Source organism: Polypterus senegalus, chromosome 7 (assembly GCF_016835505.1).
Source record: "Polypterus senegalus isolate Bchr_013 chromosome 7, ASM1683550v1, whole genome shotgun sequence".
NCBI classification, from domain to species: Eukaryota; Metazoa; Chordata; class Cladistia; order Polypteriformes; family Polypteridae; genus Polypterus; species Polypterus senegalus.
The window spans coordinates 41613676-41632535 of record NC_053160.1 but is presented as its reverse complement, the minus strand read 5'-3'; the positions used below and the strand labels follow the sequence as shown (position 1 = coordinate 41632535).

At 36.8% G+C, this 18860-nt stretch overlaps 1 long non-coding RNA gene across 1 annotated transcript in view; it reads right to left on the bottom strand.

Moving 5' to 3' along the window:
• Positions 1 to 16492: 16492 nt before the first annotated feature.
• LOC120532131 overlaps positions 16493 to 18860 on the bottom strand; it is a 184571-nt gene continuing 182203 nt past the window's right edge. The window contains exon 3 of the long non-coding RNA XR_005634212.1: positions 16493 to 16553. This is a non-coding gene — a long non-coding RNA (uncharacterized LOC120532131). The remainder of the gene's footprint in view (positions 16554 to 18860) is intronic.

Below are 18860 nucleotides of genomic sequence, written 5' to 3'. Positions count from 1 at the left end.
ATATATTCCAGCGCTGACTTTATATATTCAGATAAACAATGTATTTGCCTGTTTGGCACCCCATAATATGTATATATAATGATTAGAAACAAAATAATATATTATAAAAAATACAAAAATATTCCCACTGCCCAGGAGTAACTACATCATCTATATAATAATAATTCTGATCTGTTATACCTACACTGTTAAGCAAATTTATTTCTGCACTGCAGCCCATTATCAGAATAATAATTGAAAAAGGAAAAATGTAATGAAGAAGTTACTTTTCTTTATCAGAATTATCTATTCTACTTACTTTTAGGCACTCATTATAATACATTTTTGATGATCCTATTACAATTGAGTAGCACTTGACCACTACATTGGCGAAAGCTGATCTGAAATCTGAACATGACATCAGCTGTCTGTCTGGACACACATCGGATAACGGAGGCTCATTTGAATGCCATTTGTAAATGTAATCCAGCTAATTTATATCCAGATACACTACAAGTAAAGAATGCATGTTCATGTCATGTGTAATCAGGGCCTTAGTCTTCATGGCCTTGGTGATCAAGTCCTTAAACTGACTGTTTCTAGAATCAATCTGATAGCTCTTCACAGAAATTTCTCTACAGCTGTTAAGTCAATCTGGTAATACAGAAACCAAAAATGTGCACAGTAGTCCTGACAGTGCCACACAAAAGCTTTAGATATCTTAAGCATACCTGTTGTGATCTAAATGCCTAGACATGAAATTCCAAATCAAAATTACATTTTAATTCTGAATGTTGCCTTGTTATAAATATTGGGGAGTCCATTATGACCTTTGGATCCTTTTTCAAATTGTGTACTGTCTAGCTCAATGTCCCCTTGTGAGCATTTTCTGACTGGCAACATATGGCCTGAGGCAAGACAGAAAAGAGGAATACACACTGAGAGCAAAAGGAGTTCAGCAAACACTAGTGTATGCATCGAGCTGTGGTAGGACAATAGTGCGCTGCCCAAAGAGACATGGTGGATTGAAAATAATGACCAGGAAATTAAGGCCAAAAATAGCAAAATCAGAGTTAACAGGCTGAGGTCAAAACCAAGACGTCAAATGAACCAAAACCCTGATATTAAACAAAAATCAAAGTTAATTTTGTCAAAATGTTGCTACCCTGATTCGGTAGTAAGCATCACTACCTACATCATGAAAGGTTTGTTTGATTAGGAATTCGACATTTTCAACACCAGGTGCAATCTTAAACACTATTTCTGAAATAACAAAACAATGTGCTGGTTTTTGATATCACATCTTAGCAACAAACCACATAAAGACAACAAAAACCCAACCAACCCAAAACCCACATAAAATGGTGGCATCTCAAAACAATTAACCTGATGATCAAATATGATAGCATAATGAAAATACTGAATTATCTTCTTATATAATACGCTACCATGGCTGTCCGTTTATCTGTCCAGGTTTTTAAATCACCTGTAGCTCTCAAACCGTTTGAACTATTGACCTGAAATTTGGTACACATATACTATGTGCCATCTACTATTCGCTTTTGGGGTGATTATTGACCTCCAAAGTTTTGCTCTTTATATTTTATTGTAGAATCAACTTTCAGCAGTGGCCACCAGGGTGGCCGTGTGGCGCATGTGTACAGGCACCGTTCTCATCGCTACCACCTTCACTGTTACTTCCCCTACCTCTTCATATCTTAAATCATTCTTAAGTCTTCAATCTGCCTCAAGTGCCAGCTTATGTGAAAAATTAAGGAAAACGTACTAAGTAATTGCAACACAAACACTGACTTAATCAGTTTTAATGCGAAAAGATGCCAACGAAAGAAGAGAGGAAGCGGGCCGCTAGGGTGGAAAAAAGAAGAGCTGCTCAGAAAGTAGCAAGCGCATCAACCTCTGAGCAAATGAATGCGTAAAGAGAAAGAGGAGGAAAACTAGGAATGCTCAAGTCAAGGGTATTCACTGCACATTATCACGCAGTGCAAAAATGAAGACTACAAAACCATAAAATCATTACAAATAGGCACAGGCAATGAATGGCATGAGTTTAGTGTGAGACAGAAATGGTCAGAGTGGAATAATGTAACACTGTCCCAGCGACCTGTACACTTAGTAGTGAGCCTGAAAATGTGAGGCCAGTCCCTCTAACAAAGAAAGCACTGGAGATGCCCTGGAGAACCAGCCTATTAAAGGCAATAGAAGTCTCAGGGGTGCAGGGACACCAGAAGCCACTGGGGGTTCTAAACTAGTGTTTGTGCAGCAAGTGGGACGCTGCTCTCAACCCAAGTGATTTGGGAGCTCAGTCACAAATGAATCCATGTTGGAGTTACAGCCTACTTCAAGGATAGGTTTACTGCGTTAAATCAAGGCACAATGTGCCTCCTTGGTGGTCTTCTGGGTGTGCCGATCTACCACCAAACTTCATCACAGTTTATAATTTTTCTTTTTCCTATATTCTCTTTTTCTCTGGGTACTCTACTTTCCTTTTACATTCTAAAGCCACCTGTTAGCCTCATCTAAATATCGTGAGTGTAAATTTGAGTGAGTCCTGTGATAAAGTAGCAGATCATCCAGGATTAGGTTCTGAATTATGCTTCACTCCTCCACTTTGCAGGTTTTTAAAACTAATATTACAGGAAAGGGATAGTAATGCACTTTGCTCAGAATTAATGCCAGGAAGCACATAGACAGAAGGTCGAAACATAGATCAGACAAAAAACTAGAGTTACCGTAGGAGGAGTGGGAGGAGGAGGAGGAAGTCTATGGCCTGAAAATAATGATCATTTTGATGTAAAGCAGAATATGGCAAAGTTCAACAGTCTCGAAACAAAAGGGTTTGATTCAACAAAGGGGTGTTAGTTCAGAGTCAGACGTCTGCTTAAATAAAACAGTCAGACCAGCTCAAACAAGCCTCAGGTGATGCCAGAATAATTATTATTCTTTGAAAAAAAAAACAGGCAGAAGGTATGGGGAATTGTAAAGTCTGCATAGAAGTAAAATAGTAATAAAAAAGTAAAAATTAGATGGAAATTGAATGTCTTCACTCACAACAGCTCAAAACAGTTGTGACAAGCTCTCACAGCAGGTAATGGGGTCTAACGGACTACAGAAATGAATGATGAGTACTATTTCATTCCCATAGGTATATCAAATAATTTAAATCAGAAAGAGTGGAGAGTGTTTTCTTCTCTTTAGTTCATATAATTTGTTAAAGGTATCTAGTAGGGTTCCTTAAACTTTTATTTCCAATTATTACTTTTTATGTGAGAAAATATTGTTATTTGGATTTTGTTAAATACTTAAGTTTTAGCTATCTTGTGTGTTATATGCAGTGATACGTGAAACAATATGCATGAAATTGACTTCACAGTGAAACCCATTGTTTCACTTCTCAAAAAAAAAATATATCGTGACAAAAATCACCTACATTGAAATTCATACAATTTGCACAAGAAGAAAGGCATTTAGCTCCTACTTGGATGCATTTTCATGCATTAATTCCATGTGCATCTGGCTGTCATTTAGTATTTTAAAAAAGTCTCTAGTGAAAAAAAATGACTGGAAGTGTGCATATCCTCAACTGTGGAAAAGCATTTGCTAGATAACGAGATGGGATATTAGCAGCAATGACTATATGTGTGCTGAGTTTTCCTGATTAAAACACAGTAATCTGCAGGATTGGGTGTTTTGGAGTGTCTTTGTATGAAAAATAAGTAGCATCCATCCATCCATCCATCCATTATCCAACCCGTTATATCCTAACTACAGGGTCACGGGGGTCTGCTGGAGCCAATCCCAGCCAACACAGGGCACAAGGCAGGAAACATTAGCATGTCACATTAAAAAAAAGGAACCTCATTCCTTCACAGTCATGCTGCTTTGCTACTGTGGTATGGATAAGAACAAATGCAAACACAGAAGTGTGAACGAGGCTTTTGGAAGCAATGGTCTTTGTTATCCATCCAAAAAAAGCTTTTAATAATCCAAAAAGCTCTTTAGTGAGCTTAGCATTTCACAGTTGTAAAATCATCTACCAAATGAATTTTAGTGTCAGTTTAGCAAACCTGAATGCAAATCAAAACTTCTCTGTTTCACTGATCCCAAGTTAATTATATTGAGCCTCTTTCACCAATACTGTGCTTCAGTTTTCATAGAAAGCCAAATTGCTATGAATGTAAATTCATTGACCAATAATATCCAAACAAAACAAAAAGTATCCATTACCCGTTTGTCTTGTTTCCAAAGTAAAGCTTTAAATGATCTATCCTTTCATTTTCAAACTGTTTCTGTCAAATTCAGGCTTGCAAGAACATTCTAAATATGTTTTCCTTCCATCCATTCATTTTCTTATTTGCTCACCTAGTTCAGAGTCTAATGGAGGCAGGAGCTATTCCACAAGCATCAGGCACATTTTCAAACACAACAATACTTACCCATATAGTTTTTCTACAAGTCTATCCAAAACAGAGTCACCAAGACTATGTGGCATGGGGAACACAGAAGTAACCAGTCCTGGATGTAAAGCCATTCTGAATAAAACTAAAACATGAGTGAATGATACCAGCTGCAGTTCATGGTTAGCAAACAATTTAAACTAGGTATGCTCAAAATGCAAAACATTATATGGATTAATGGATGGCCAAACTAAGTGCCTTACAGCTTAGTAGTTTAGCGTTTCAAAGTAAAATAAAGTAATCTAGAAAACTATTGACCTACTGCTTGCTCTTTGCTGGACCCGCTTGCTTATCTGGTGAAAAAGCCATTAAGAAATAAGATTTTCTGTTCATTAAATCCTACCTATTAGATAAGAAAGCCTAGAAAATATACCTTTGCATCATTATCTTTGGGATTGGTTTGATATATGAATGTAATTATTTACCAGGAAATAGCTTAACATTCTGGTTTAAATTAACATCATGACCTCCACTCTACACTATTCTCTTGCTCAGTAAATGAAATTTACTTTACGCTGCAGTGTTCATATAGGAGGGGCACAGTGTTGGTGCCTTAATGACCCAGCGCCTTGTGTCTGATTTCTATGTCTGCTCATGGTATGTGTGGATGTTGAGTAACTACATTGTTTGTTTTTCTCCAGAAACTCTGATTTTCTTTCCACAATTTGAGCCTGTTAGGTTAAATGGCAGCTCTGAACTACTTATTTCTAGCTAGTGGACCATGGGCTGTGGGCTGATTCCAGCAGCTAATAACTAATAACTATTTAGGCTATTAATATGGTTTTACAAAGTTTTTTCAGAATTAGGCATTTGCCAAATTTAATGCACAATTTATAGCATTTCCACTCTGAATAAAAAAACCTTTAGATTTTATACATTGTAGATTATTAAAATTCCACCTATCAAGGTCTTGAGCCAACTTAACCAATATACAGCCTCAGGAAGCTGCAGCCTATCCCAACAATACCAGACACTGAAAAAATGTAGTAAGCAATATGTTAAAGCTGCTCATTACTTCAGTAGATTTCCAAGGCCATAGGGAACACAATTCTCCTGTTCTCAGTTTATCCTGCTACTTGTCTACATGACCTTGCATTGCTGCTTGAATGCCTCTCTGGGGAAATCGGTTTGTCAGATGTTAAAAAGGCTCTCAGTTGTTTGCTTGTCAGCAGTCTAGTTCGCCGATTTTATTGCATCCCTTTCACGTACTGCATATTCAAGTGAAATAATGCTTAAATGTCTCACTTGCAATGAAAGTAAATATCTTTCTGAATGATTTCAACATCAGCACATTTCCAAATAGGGCTTTGCATTTATAAAGTGGGGTATTTTTTTTTTTTCATAAGCCTTATTATAGAGATAATTCAAAGAACCACTGCCACGAGTGCTAAAGCACTTCCAGCAGCATCTTAGCATTCTTATTTTTTAAGCTAAAGGTCACGAGTGCAGAGAGTTTCCAAGGTTACACACAAGGTTAATGACAGAGCTGAACGTCAAAGCACAAACCTTTAATTAAAAGGACCCAGCAACAACAATCAAAATTAACCTTGTTGCACCTTTTTAAAGCATTGCAAATCTTATACAGTGGTATGAAGAGAATCACTTTGAAAATATTTTATATTCATACTAAACCCCTTATCACAGAAAAGCAGTGAGGATAAAGCATATCAAAAATGCCAATTTTATCATTTTGGTTCCAGTTTGTAATTACTAGCTCATATCTACTAAAGCAAAACCAAGGTTTGACTTTAGATAGCATACTAGATACTCTTGTGGATGCTTCATGGCGGTGCTTTCAGGTTATTACTGACTCCTTCTATTGCGCCTTCCATTGATATTCCTATTTGACTAGTGCAGGTGGCAGAATTAGACGTAGATTGACTTCTCCATATATATTTGTACAAAGACACAGACTAAAATACATGTTACAAAGTACAACTTTACCAAACAATATTTATTTGATACAGAATGCTATCAAATTGGAAAAAATAAATACAAATCTAAGAAAAAAGCAAATTGTAACCATAATCAGTAGAAGAGAACTTTAGCTGTCTATGCTGCTTCACTATTCTTGTGTCTTCAACTAAAGAATCCATTTATCCACCTGTTTTCGACATTTGCTTATTCCACATGACAGCCAACTCCAGGAGCATCTGGCACGAGGCAAGAATCAGCCGTGGATGCAAGGCACACTAACGTATGCATTCACATTCACTCATACTTTGGGATATGGGGGAAGAGAAGGGTCTAGCTGCAGACGTTCGAAGTTCTGCAATTCTGCAGCTCCACTGAACAGGCAATGGCATTGCACAATTATGCCATATGATTAAAACAGCAAAAACTCTGAGAAGGCCCTGCCTACACCCAACAGCACTGCACAACAGTCTTGATAGTTGAGATATCGTTCTACTTCATGACGTGCACACTACGAACCATGCCTATTTGATAATCATCTATATCCCACAGGTCTAATCTTTAATATAGCGCAAAGATGTTTTATAATAACTAAGCATGAGGAACTCTGAAAATGGGCATGTTGAGAATTTTTCCAATGACTGGGTATGTTGCATAACATTATTTAGTCTGCTAAAAATCATCCAAAGTCTGCAATTTGATTGGCTTCTCATCAAAGAGGAGCTCTGGAGGTCTGTAGCTTTAGTCTATTGGGGAGCAAATTGAAGGACAGGAGAAAAAGTCATACAGATAAGGGAGAAACTGTGAACTCCAAATACAGTAACTGGCAATTTTTCTTAGGATTCATGTGCACTGGGTCTGTGACCAGAGGTACTGTGAACAGAAATCATAATAATCCATCTAACTTTGGGGTCATTGCTCCATCTCTGTTATAATATGAACAAATAGACCAGGTATTAAATGTTACATAAATATTGCTGTAAAAAGCCCAGGCTCCTAGAAACCATGGATTCTGGCACTTTGACCAATCAATCGCATCGTTTGTGCATTAGAGGCTAAGTGAGGTTCTCCTTCCTTGGCGGTTTCTTTTTGCTGACATGCTCGTCTCCATTGTCTATCAGCAACTAAGCGAGGTTCTCTTTCCTCGGAGGTTTCGTTTTGCCAATGTGCTTGCCTCGCTTGTGTATTAGCGCCTAAGCGAGTTTCTCTTTTCTTGCCGGTTTCAGTTTGGCAACAGAATCGCTTTCTTTGAGCTTCATGCTGCAGCCTCGCACTTCCATGCCGGACAGACTGACACACACACTTCCACGCGTAGACATTTATATATAAGATAAAGTTAATCTTAAAATTAAACTCATCAGTTGTATTTAATCATGCAATTTTATTTCTTTGTATCTAAGTAAATTGCTATTCTTTAATTTACAGAGGTAATTAGATGCTGAATCAGAAGTAGTTATCTGGGTTTATGAATGCAAATGTATTGTGAAATAATAAATTGAACTGCATTTAGGCACCGGTGGTTAAGACAAAAATGCATTAAATCTGACAAATGAGCATAACACTAAAGTGCCTTATTATAGGGGCAACACCAAATGGAAGTTTAAAAAGACAAAGGTAAAAAATGCTTTGTTTTACGGATCAATCTTGAATCTTGTATATTGCTAAAGCCATTAAATAGCAATTTGACATTTCTGTTTGGAAAAAATCTTACCAGTGTACTTTAGTAATTCTCTTGTAACTCATTTAATAATTTCCAAGGACAATTTTAGATTTACACATAATGATTGCAGAATACAAAATTTCATCCATCCATCCATTTTCCAACCTGTTGAATCCGAATACAGGGTCACGGGGGTCTGCTGGAGCCAATCCCAGCCAACACAGGGCGCAAGGCAGGAACCAATCCTGGGCAGGGTGCCAACCCACCGCTGGACACTATACAGCCAGAACCATGTACTGTATATACGATTATCTTTTATTATTAGAGAAATGCAACATTGACCTTTATCTTAGTCGGTAACGGAATAAATTTAGTGTCTGGATATTTTTAGTGTATGAAAAAAAAGAAATAAACTCACAGCAGGATTTGAGAGAAAAATTCCCCGAACACTGCATATAAAAAATTGTGCACTTTTGATTGTATTACATGCTGATTATTTAATTAATGATTGGTTTTTCTTTTGAAGTACTTTTTATCAAATCACCACATTGAAAATTGCATAGACATCAGAATCATTATGCTTATGCAGCACATACTACATTAATTATTAAAACATACGAGGTTATGTAGTATCTTTTTCTTGACATTGGGTTTTATGGCATCAACTCAAGAATTTTCTATAAACTACGCTTCTCAAATGCCGACTGAGAATAATCATCAGTGTGGATTAACATTAGCAGTGGGTTTCTCTGATTGTGTTGCGAATATCTGCATCATTGTTTCTACTCTTACTTTATTAAAGAAAACTGAGCCTGAAATCAAATAGTAGGAGGTATTATAAAAATATTTTTAGTTATAGGAAAGAAAATGGATTAAATAATGGATTATTATCTTATATGTACAGTGCATCCAGACATATGTACAGTGCATCCATAAAGTATTCACAGCGCAACACTTTTTCCACATTTTGTTATGTTACAGCCTTATTCCAAAATGGATTAAATTCATTTTTTTCCTCAGAATTCTACACACAACACCCCATAATGACAACAGTGAAAAAAGTTTACTTGAGGTTTTTGCAAATTTATCAAAAATAAAAAAATTTAGAAATCCCATGCCAGAAAGCCCCACAGGATAAAAAGGCTGTTCCCTGGGACTACAATAACTAGCATGCCTTTTGGGCACCAATGCAGGGATCTGAGCCTGGATCACTGCCATCTAGCATAATAGAGGAGACAAAGCCCTGTGTTAGCTGTCTCGTCCTGTCCTTCCACTTTGTAGGCATCCTGTCCAGGCAAGGCCAATGGCCTTTCCTCCCAAAGTTTATATCTACTGGCTAAATTCACAAGCTGACAGAACAGCAAACCAAAACGCTAACTGCATCACAACAACCATCTTCAAATAGTAACAGCTTAAAGCATAAATTCAAAGGAGCATGAATAAACGAACCCAATCAGAGACCTTTATTAGACATCAATGACTTTCAATATATAACCAATTGTAATAATTGTGGTGGCAACCATGAACACCCATAAAGCTAAAAGAGACAGTTGCCATGCATTTGGACAGCAATGTAATGTATGTAAAAAATTACTTTAAAAAATGCTGCAGATCCATACGACAAAACCTAAACAAAAACAAAGAAAATCAGTTAATTATCTAAAACCAGATCAAACTTCAAGTAACAATGAAGAATCATTTTATGTTGACAGGGTGATGTTGGACAAAATGACGAACTTTGGTAAATACAGAGACAAGCAAGAAACAAGAGATATTTACTGCTGTTGGCATAAATGGCAAGCTTGTTGAACTGAAAGTCAACACTGGTACAAAATGTAATGTCTTATTATATGATCTTTTCAAAAATGTGGGACATGGAGAATGCCTGAACTGTACAAGAAACACCAAACCGACTGCTTATGGTGGCAATGTAATTGACACTATTGAGCGTGTCACTCTACCAGGTCATCGAACTGGACAATTTTATAAATTGTAGTTTTACTTTGTACACAACAAGGTTCAACTCCTGCTTGGTTTTCCTGATATTCTATGGATGGGACCTACTACACTAAACAAAGAAATCCAACCTTTCTTACGTTTTCAGAGACAAACTCACAATCGATGATGGAGTAATCATGAAAGGCTTAAAGGCCATTATCCCATACTCATTGCAGAAGGAATACATAAACATCCTACACAGAGGTCATTGTGGTGCAGAGTCAACTTACAAGGCCAGAGGTATAATATTCTGGCCCACTATTTCCAAATACATTGAGCACGAAATTGCCAATTGCCAAACCTGCAATAGCAGAAGGTCTCATCAACAGAAAGAACCCCAGCAGTTAAATCTAATGCCAGACCTGTCATTGTCAATGGTAACAACTGACATCTTTGAATGGAGCTATCAGTATCATAAGGTAACAGTGAACTCATGCTCAGGATGGTTTGAGATTGATTCAGTTGACAATATAACCTCTGCAAAAGTCATCACCAAGTTCAAAAGATGTTTTTCGTTTCATGGATCACCACATATTCTAATCTTGGAAAATGCCAGACAATTCACAAGCTAACATTTTAAAGATTTAAATAATCTTTAATAGATAAGATTTAATAGCACTCCTGAGTCCTGAGTAATGGATGAGCTGAAAGAGTAGTCCACAGTTCTAAGCAACTATTGAAAAACTCAAAAAATGTGATGGAACTGACATTTATCTCAACCTTGTGAACCTCAGGAATATCCCTCTCGATTCAAAACTCGACTATTTTCCAGGCAGACATGGACCATGCTCCCAGTCACAAAAAAACTGCTAGAACCCGCTCCACAAAACGCACAGCATGTCAGAAATAGGTTATTGCTAAAGAGACAATCTCAAAAATGCAGCTTTGATAAATCAACCAGCCCACTATATCCTCTCTGTCAAGGTCAAGTGGTGTGAATGCAGACCCCACAAGGACATGATCGCATTGGCACAGTGAAAAACATATGTATAGATTCAAGATCTTATCGAATCAGAAAGAAATGTATACAGGAGAAACCGCAGGCTCTCACTTCCAGTGTCCGAGTGTCTGCCAGAGCAACTCAACAATGCTGATCAACTCCCAGGCACCCCTATGAAGGAAAGTAACCCTGCCCAATTTAAGAATGATGAACCAGCACTCACCACGTTATCACCAGCTCAAATGCAGTCACCTACTCCTACTCACACAAGTGATGGCCCATATATCACACCCTCAGGGCATTTTGTAAAACTGAATTCTAAGTACATGGTTTGAGTATGCTAAACTGAGACTGGTCATGTGTTATTGTTACCTCAAAATAGAATTGTATAGGGTGGTCCAGATCTAATTATGCAATTTTCATTACGCTATGACTTATTAAGTTTATTACATAGAGAATTTACAAAACATTCTTTTTGTTGCTGATAGACGACAACACCTGCCCTGCATTCCAAAATGGCAGGGAGATGGTTGTCAGTCAAACAGTGGGTGTGATGTATTCACCTTTTCATAATTGCATACTTAGACCTGGACCACCCTGTATATAATTCTGTGTTAGGTTAGCCTGAAAAAAATTGGTTTGCAGTTTTGCAAATACTTATTTGCTGGTAGTTTATTAAACAAAATTATTTTGCAAGTCTAAAACCTTAGGAATGTTTAGATACCTAATCAAATGTTATTTTGCCATTCTATCTCTATGGGCTAGCCTGAGAAAGTGGATGTACAACACATATAGACACAGTGCACATTTGACCTTTCTGGGCTACCGTACTTAGATAGATCTCTACTGCTCATGAGCAAGTCTTGTGGGTTGGTTAAATATTTGATACTTTGACATGCGTATGTTTCTGTGTGCTGTGAATAATAAAAGCCTGTTTATTATATAAGACTCTTCAGTAATCATTTCTATTGTATATAATCAAGCCCAAAATGGTGTTGTGTAAAAGACGTTATCGTGCAGTGTACCGTTACTGGTAAAAATATAATCATTGTCTTACGGTTTACTCCTCAAATATCCATCCCCATATCTGAGTATACAAGAAAGTCAAGGGGAGACCACTCTTTTTTTTTTTTTATTCTTAATTGGCTTTCTCCAACCCCATCTAAAACTTGTCCTGTCAGCACTAGGTGAAAAGGAAGGAACAAACCCTGCTTGAGAAGTTAGTTTATTCCAGTGTATACTAACATATGCACCTTACCAATGTAGAGTTGCCAGCCAGTCTATCATGGCATGCAAAATAATGGACTATATGTTAAATACTTGATGTTGCAAGCAAACTTTGAAGTGTGAACCAACAGTATATAATGAGCAGAGTCATATATTAGATGTAAATACTGTTCATCAGAGTGGAGTGTTGTATATAATACAATGTGGAGAAGGTACCTTGAGTTATGGAGTGAACATTTTATTAATTTTAAACCTCTTTGAAGCTTAATATTATTGAGAAAAGAAAATCAATGTCATTCCCTAAGTAGTAATCTGTATCATGGAGCTGACAGCCAGATAGATGTCTCTTACTGTAAGATTGGAGTTATTAGAATTGCAGCAGTAAACCTTGAAGCACATATTGCCTTTAGAAGAAAACAGAGCAAGGAAACAGTTCAAAGAGTGCATTATATACAGAGAAATCTTTTTTTGAATAATTGGCATCTGGTAGTTACATCAGGGCATGAAGGTACATTTGGAAATAATTTGACATCTAACCAGCAAAGTTACAGTTACACAGGGGGCTTCTCCCTAATGTCAGAGGTACATCGTTTCGAAATGTGTGGTTTGATATTCAATGGTGAGTCATTAACCTCATGATAACCTATTTCCGTTGTACTTAAGGGGCCTTTTTACCATATGTATGTTGAAAAGATGAAGTCACCTGCTAGATGTCTGTCATTATTGGAAACAAAAAAAAACTTTGTGCAGCTTTTACCCTGATTACTTCAAGATAATGAAGTGAAAGGTGATATCTGGAAATTTTTCAACAGATATTTTTCCAAAGTAAGCAATTTCCTGACAAATGAGCTTATCTTAAATTGCCCAGACTCTATATTTAAATTTAGAAGTTTCCTTATATGCCATTTGTTAAATAATGCAGTACGTAATCTAATAAAATATGTATCCGTGCTTTTCAGACAGAATGCTGTAAAGGTTATCCTACTAGCTGAGTCTTGGCTGATTGTTGGCTTTGTTGTTTCTCTTTTTGATCACCTTAACATTTAGTCTTAGTACTGCACAAAAAATGTGTTTTTCTAATCGCTAAAAATGACCTCAGTATCCTTCAGTCCTGATAGACATTCTTGATTTTCTATTTACTGTCAAAGTCAAAGCCCACTTTCAAAACTACTGTATTTACAAGTTCATAAGGAGATGAGTATCATTAATATTGTTATTATTATTATTATTGTTAGTAGTAGATGTAGCATTAGTAGTAGTTATTATTGCAGTAGTAACTATAATAGTACAGTACATGTATTACTTAATTTTTTTTTACTAGCTGCTTTTTAAAGCATATGCCTGTTAATTTATAGTAAAATTGAATTCTTGTTCTGGATTGACTGGGTTTTGCAATGAATGGATGGGAGGATACAATCTGATTTAAAATTAAAATAAGTATACGAATCTTCCAAATTTGCTTTAGAGCAAGAAATAATATGAGATGAAATAGAGATGGTATGCAAATTATGTAGCTTTTCATTCCATAATTTCATATCGTTGTGTCTTCATTTCTCAGATGTATTACAGATAGAGCATCTACTATTGTAGCCAAGGAAAGGACTTACTCTACTTTTGTAGGCACCTCAGTAGCTCACTACTGGCAGTCTTGGCTCCTCTGTCAAGTCTGCACTCACTCAAAGGAACAGCTTCAATTTAACTTTTTCTGTTCCTCTTCCTTTCCAACACAAGCTGACAAATTCAGAGGCATTCTGCACTGAAATGATGTGAAATGGTGCAGCAACCAACATCTGTCTATTAGGCAGAATCTGTCTGAGAAAATTATTTTAATTAATTTTGAACATGTGGTATTCACCCAGAGTTATGATTAGTTTTTGTATTAATGTTTTTCTTTGTCTCCTTGAGGTTCTACACAAATGTTGTATAACATTTCCAGGTGTTTTAAATCCAAGAGCGTCAGTTAGTTAGTTTTAAAGTAATTAAATTATTGTTATGTCTTTTCAGGTGTTATTTTGTTTTTCACAGGTGCCAACATTCTGTGACTTTGTCGTATTGATGGAGGTGGTCAATTGTTAAGGGTTGTGGTCTTGCATGTTGTAACCTGTAACTTACTAGTGCAATGGTATAAGGGTCAACGAAATGCACTTTCAGGTCATCTGAGATTTCAGATAAAACCTGAGAGTCAGTGACTGCGTTTCTTTGTTCCACTTGTACTGCACTGACAACAAATTTTGTTTCTGTTCAGATGAAGGTGCTATATTGAATGGATCTCTGGATTAGAACTTCATTTTTTGACCGTGGTTCATCTTCTGGTCTCATACATTCTCTACATGCTTTCTGGTTCTTTCTAGACAGAAAAACAGGATAAATATCGGTATACACCCTGTCACACACGTGCGACTAGGAGTGAGCTGAGTGGGCCAAGTGGAGGTAATTACCTGCCAGGCCATGCACTAAACCTACCTCTCTTATCTCTACAGACCAAATGTGGGAAAACCTGCCTGATTCAACGACACTTCCAGTTCCGGGCCTCAGACTGACGTCACTTCTAGTTCTCCTCCCCAGACTGAAGTCACTTCCAGTTCCATCAGTCTAATCCTTAAGCTCCTCCCCCCGGGCTGAAGTCACTTCCGGTTTCGGCCTCCAGACTGAAAGCAATTCCGGTCCCGGTCAGATGATATCACTTCCGCCTTTAGGCTTATAAAGCTGCCATCTTTCCTCCACCAGTCAGTTCAGTGGAGAACTCAAAACAGTGCACATGAGTGCTGTACAAAAAGCCAGGGACAATATATGGGTGGCTGCCCCAAACCTTTTTGCGTGTGTCAAGGTTATTCATTTCACAACCCATATCAGATTTCTGATCATTAGCAAACTTTATTTGGACAATTAATCAAAAGAAAAAATCATAATAGAGTCACCTTTGAATCAAAGTCTGAAACAAGAGCATTTTTGTCACCAACAAACATTAAATACAGGAAAATGCTAAAAATGGAAACATGAAATATGGGGTTCTACTATGTTATAAGGATGACTTTAAAATCAGCCTCGAACTAAACTGGAATCCAGTGCCGTGACTTAATGACTGGGGTTGTATGATCATAACTCCTAGTTCAAAAATGTGTCTTGTGCCAGCCTTTTGAATTAACTTAACACTACCAATATAATGATTTCAACAGCCTTTGAAAAATGCATTGTAGTGTCATTTCAACATAAAATACATTTTCAAACATGTCTTGAATGGAAATACAGATATTGGGGAGTGCAGTAATGTGCAAACCAAGTTATAGGTACAGTAAGTGTTATACTTTAGCACTTAATCTTCATGCCGATTTAATATACTGTACATGTCATATATACTGTAAGTTGACAGTATCTTGTCTGAAGTATTACAATATCACTCAATGAGGGTTTTGCATCATTAAATATTAACAAAAAAGAAAACTAGTAAAACATGATTTGGCGTAATTGACAAATTCAGATGTGTGGTATATGAATATATGTGAAAACAGCCATTGTGTTATTGAAAAACAAAATATTGTGATGGTAGCAATACGGAGAGACAGCTGTTTACTGTCTAAGAAAGAAGTCTTGCAGGTAAGAGATATATTGTTGGCAGACTCCTGGAAAGATAACTTAAATATTTTCTGTTTTGTTGCCAGATTTTACAGCACTGTTGCAGCACGATAGCAACACTCATTTCAGTGCCACACTGATGTATTTTCCATGTTTTCTTCATTCATTATATACTTCAGCTTTATATTTTATGCTATTGAGAACGATGTACTGCATATAAACACACCAAGAACAATACTGTGAACTATCAGCCTTATACTTTACCGTATATGTTCACAATTGTCAAATCCTGCTTTTTGTTAAATTCCAAACTTGTAACATTTAATGCAGCCTGCAAAAATGTAATAAATCAAAAACCAGCAGGTTCATAGAAATATTGAAATATTTCCATAGTAATTTGTTTATTTAACACAGATTTGTCCTTTATATATACATTATATACAAAATATTTGGAATACAAAAAGCCACATTCTTTACCCTCCGGACACTGCTGCCCCTAACATTCAAACCAAAAAATGACATCACAAGTTTGTATGAACCAATTTCATGTCTCAAAAGCTGCTTTATTAATGCTGCATATGTTTAAGCAGTAATATGTCAAAATTCAAACCTAATGCCTGTTTTAATTTCAAACACAATTACTTAACAGACTTTCTAATATGAATGAGAAGTCAAAGTGGGTCCAAATTTTGAACATCTAAAGAATGTCAGAAAAACTAAGCAATTTACTCACCCTTTTTCGATCCAGCGAATGTTTTTCATTTGTCAATGTTCCAAAGATTGTGGGCTGGTGAGACACAAGGTAAAATATGTGTTATTTACTTTCTTTTGCTTTCAGTTTGCTTAACTTCTGTATACTGATTGTCCACAGTAGCTGTACACCAGTAAACATCACAGAGGGACTTTTAATTTGCCCAGTGTGGATATGTTTGTATGGATCTTACAATGAACTAACAGCCTGCCCAGTACAAGTTCGTGCTTTGTGAATAGCGCTATTGGGATAAGCTCCATGCACCCCAAACTGGATTAAGTTGTTGTATGGAATATTATGTTTTGCATCTTTCATACTCTGTGTATGATGTGACCCTGCATACATTTTTGAGTGAAAGCCCACTGATCAACATTAAACACTAAATAAAGCAAAGAACATAGGAGGCTACTGAAGACCATAAGGTAAGCTTAAACAGGACAACATTAAAAATGATATGCATGTCTTAAACAAGCAGTTCATTTTTATGACGAACGCGGTTACTCCATAAAAGGTTAATGGCATGAATTATCAGCAAACATAATGGCTTGACGAAACAAGCATTGTAGAACCTCAGTCTTGCCAAATCATTAAAGTAGTGTATGTTAAAAACTGTTTTTCACCAGTTCTGAATTTTTTATTTATCACTTTTACTTCATGTCACATTATGACAACAACTCAGGCTATGACAGGCACTTGTTTAGTGTAACTTTGACTTTCTACTTTCTGTCTGCTCCAACGGGGCCTTTAAATAAAACAGCCTAATAGCAAATTCGTCTTCAATAAGTTACCACAAAAGATTTACAACAAGCACCTTAGGGAAATGAACAAAGCCAATTAAACACTCAGTAAAATGATTAACCCGTTACGTACAAACGCTGCTTCTTCAGCAACAGTAATTATCACTGTCTAACCCTAACCCTAACCCTAACCCTAATTACTTACCTTCTTGCTTCTAAACAGTATTGGAACAAACGAGCTTTCACTTATTAATGCAATTTATTATTTTAAATAATAATTTAATATATACTGGGGTGGGCTGGCGCCCTGTCCAGGGTTTGTTTCCTGCCTTGTGCCCTGAATAATGGATGGATGGACTTAATGTATGCAGTCAGTCATTATACAATCCGCTATATCCTAACACAGGATCACAGGGGTCTGTTGGAGCCAATCCTAGCCAGCACAGGAACAAATTCAGGCAGGGCACCAGCCCACCGCAGGACACACACACCAAGCACAATTTAGGATCGCCAATGCACCTAACCTGCATGTCTTTGGACTGTGGGAGGAAACCAGAGCACCCAGAGGAAACTCACGCAGACACGGGGAGAACATGCAAACTCCACACAGGGAGGATCCGGGACGCGAACCCAGGTCTCCTTACTGCGAGGCAGCAGCGCTACCACTGCGCCACCACGCCACCTATACAGTATGTACATTTTTTAATTTCATCTACTTAAGCATAGTGACCAAGTGTTTCCCATTACTTCCTAGACTTGAATCACAGCCTGGCACCATTCTGGCTGCAGTTTTCACTTTCTCCTTGTGAGTGCAAATTACTTCTTTTCCTCTTACATCCCAAAGACATGCTTGTTAGGTTTTAAAATGGTTCCATGTGAGTGAGCATGGGTGTGTAGGTGGGTGTTAGCTGTGACCAGAACAAGTACCAGTGCTTCTGGGATAGGATCCCATCCACTTCAGCTCAAAACTTGATTAAGTAGGGTTTTTAATGGATGGGAGGATGGCAGTTTATTTCTGATTAGAACATTGTGCATAAGTGCTGCAACCACAACTTTTTTAGTTTTTTTAACCATCATTTTGATAACATTTTCTGCCATGTATATCATTATATTATTATAACAATGAAATACACCAATGGAATGTATATTGCTGCTTGCTTTATAATTGTCCAATTTACTTACATAATATAACAAAAGAAATTGACATAATCACACATTAATTGCATATGTACATTCCATATATGCAGCATTTACAAAAATATTAATCAAAACTTTATATTTCTGTATATTTTTTACACATATGCTGTAACACATGCCCATTATACAATCCATGTTTCTATCAGTATATAACTAAAATCAAGAGAAGTACACATATATTTTTTTTTTATTTGTATAATTTTTCTCTTCTTCTTAATTGCTTCATGCTAGTGAAATAAGAAGTCTGTAGTCATTAATCTCTGCTATTTTAGTAACGATTCTCCTTCCAATATTCTTGCACTTATTTGAAATAAGCTTTGGGCAGCCCAGTGACTCAGTGGTCAGTTTTGCTGCCTCTCTGGTCCATTCAGCTCCATGGCTGGTCACTGTCTGTGCGGTTCTTGTAATG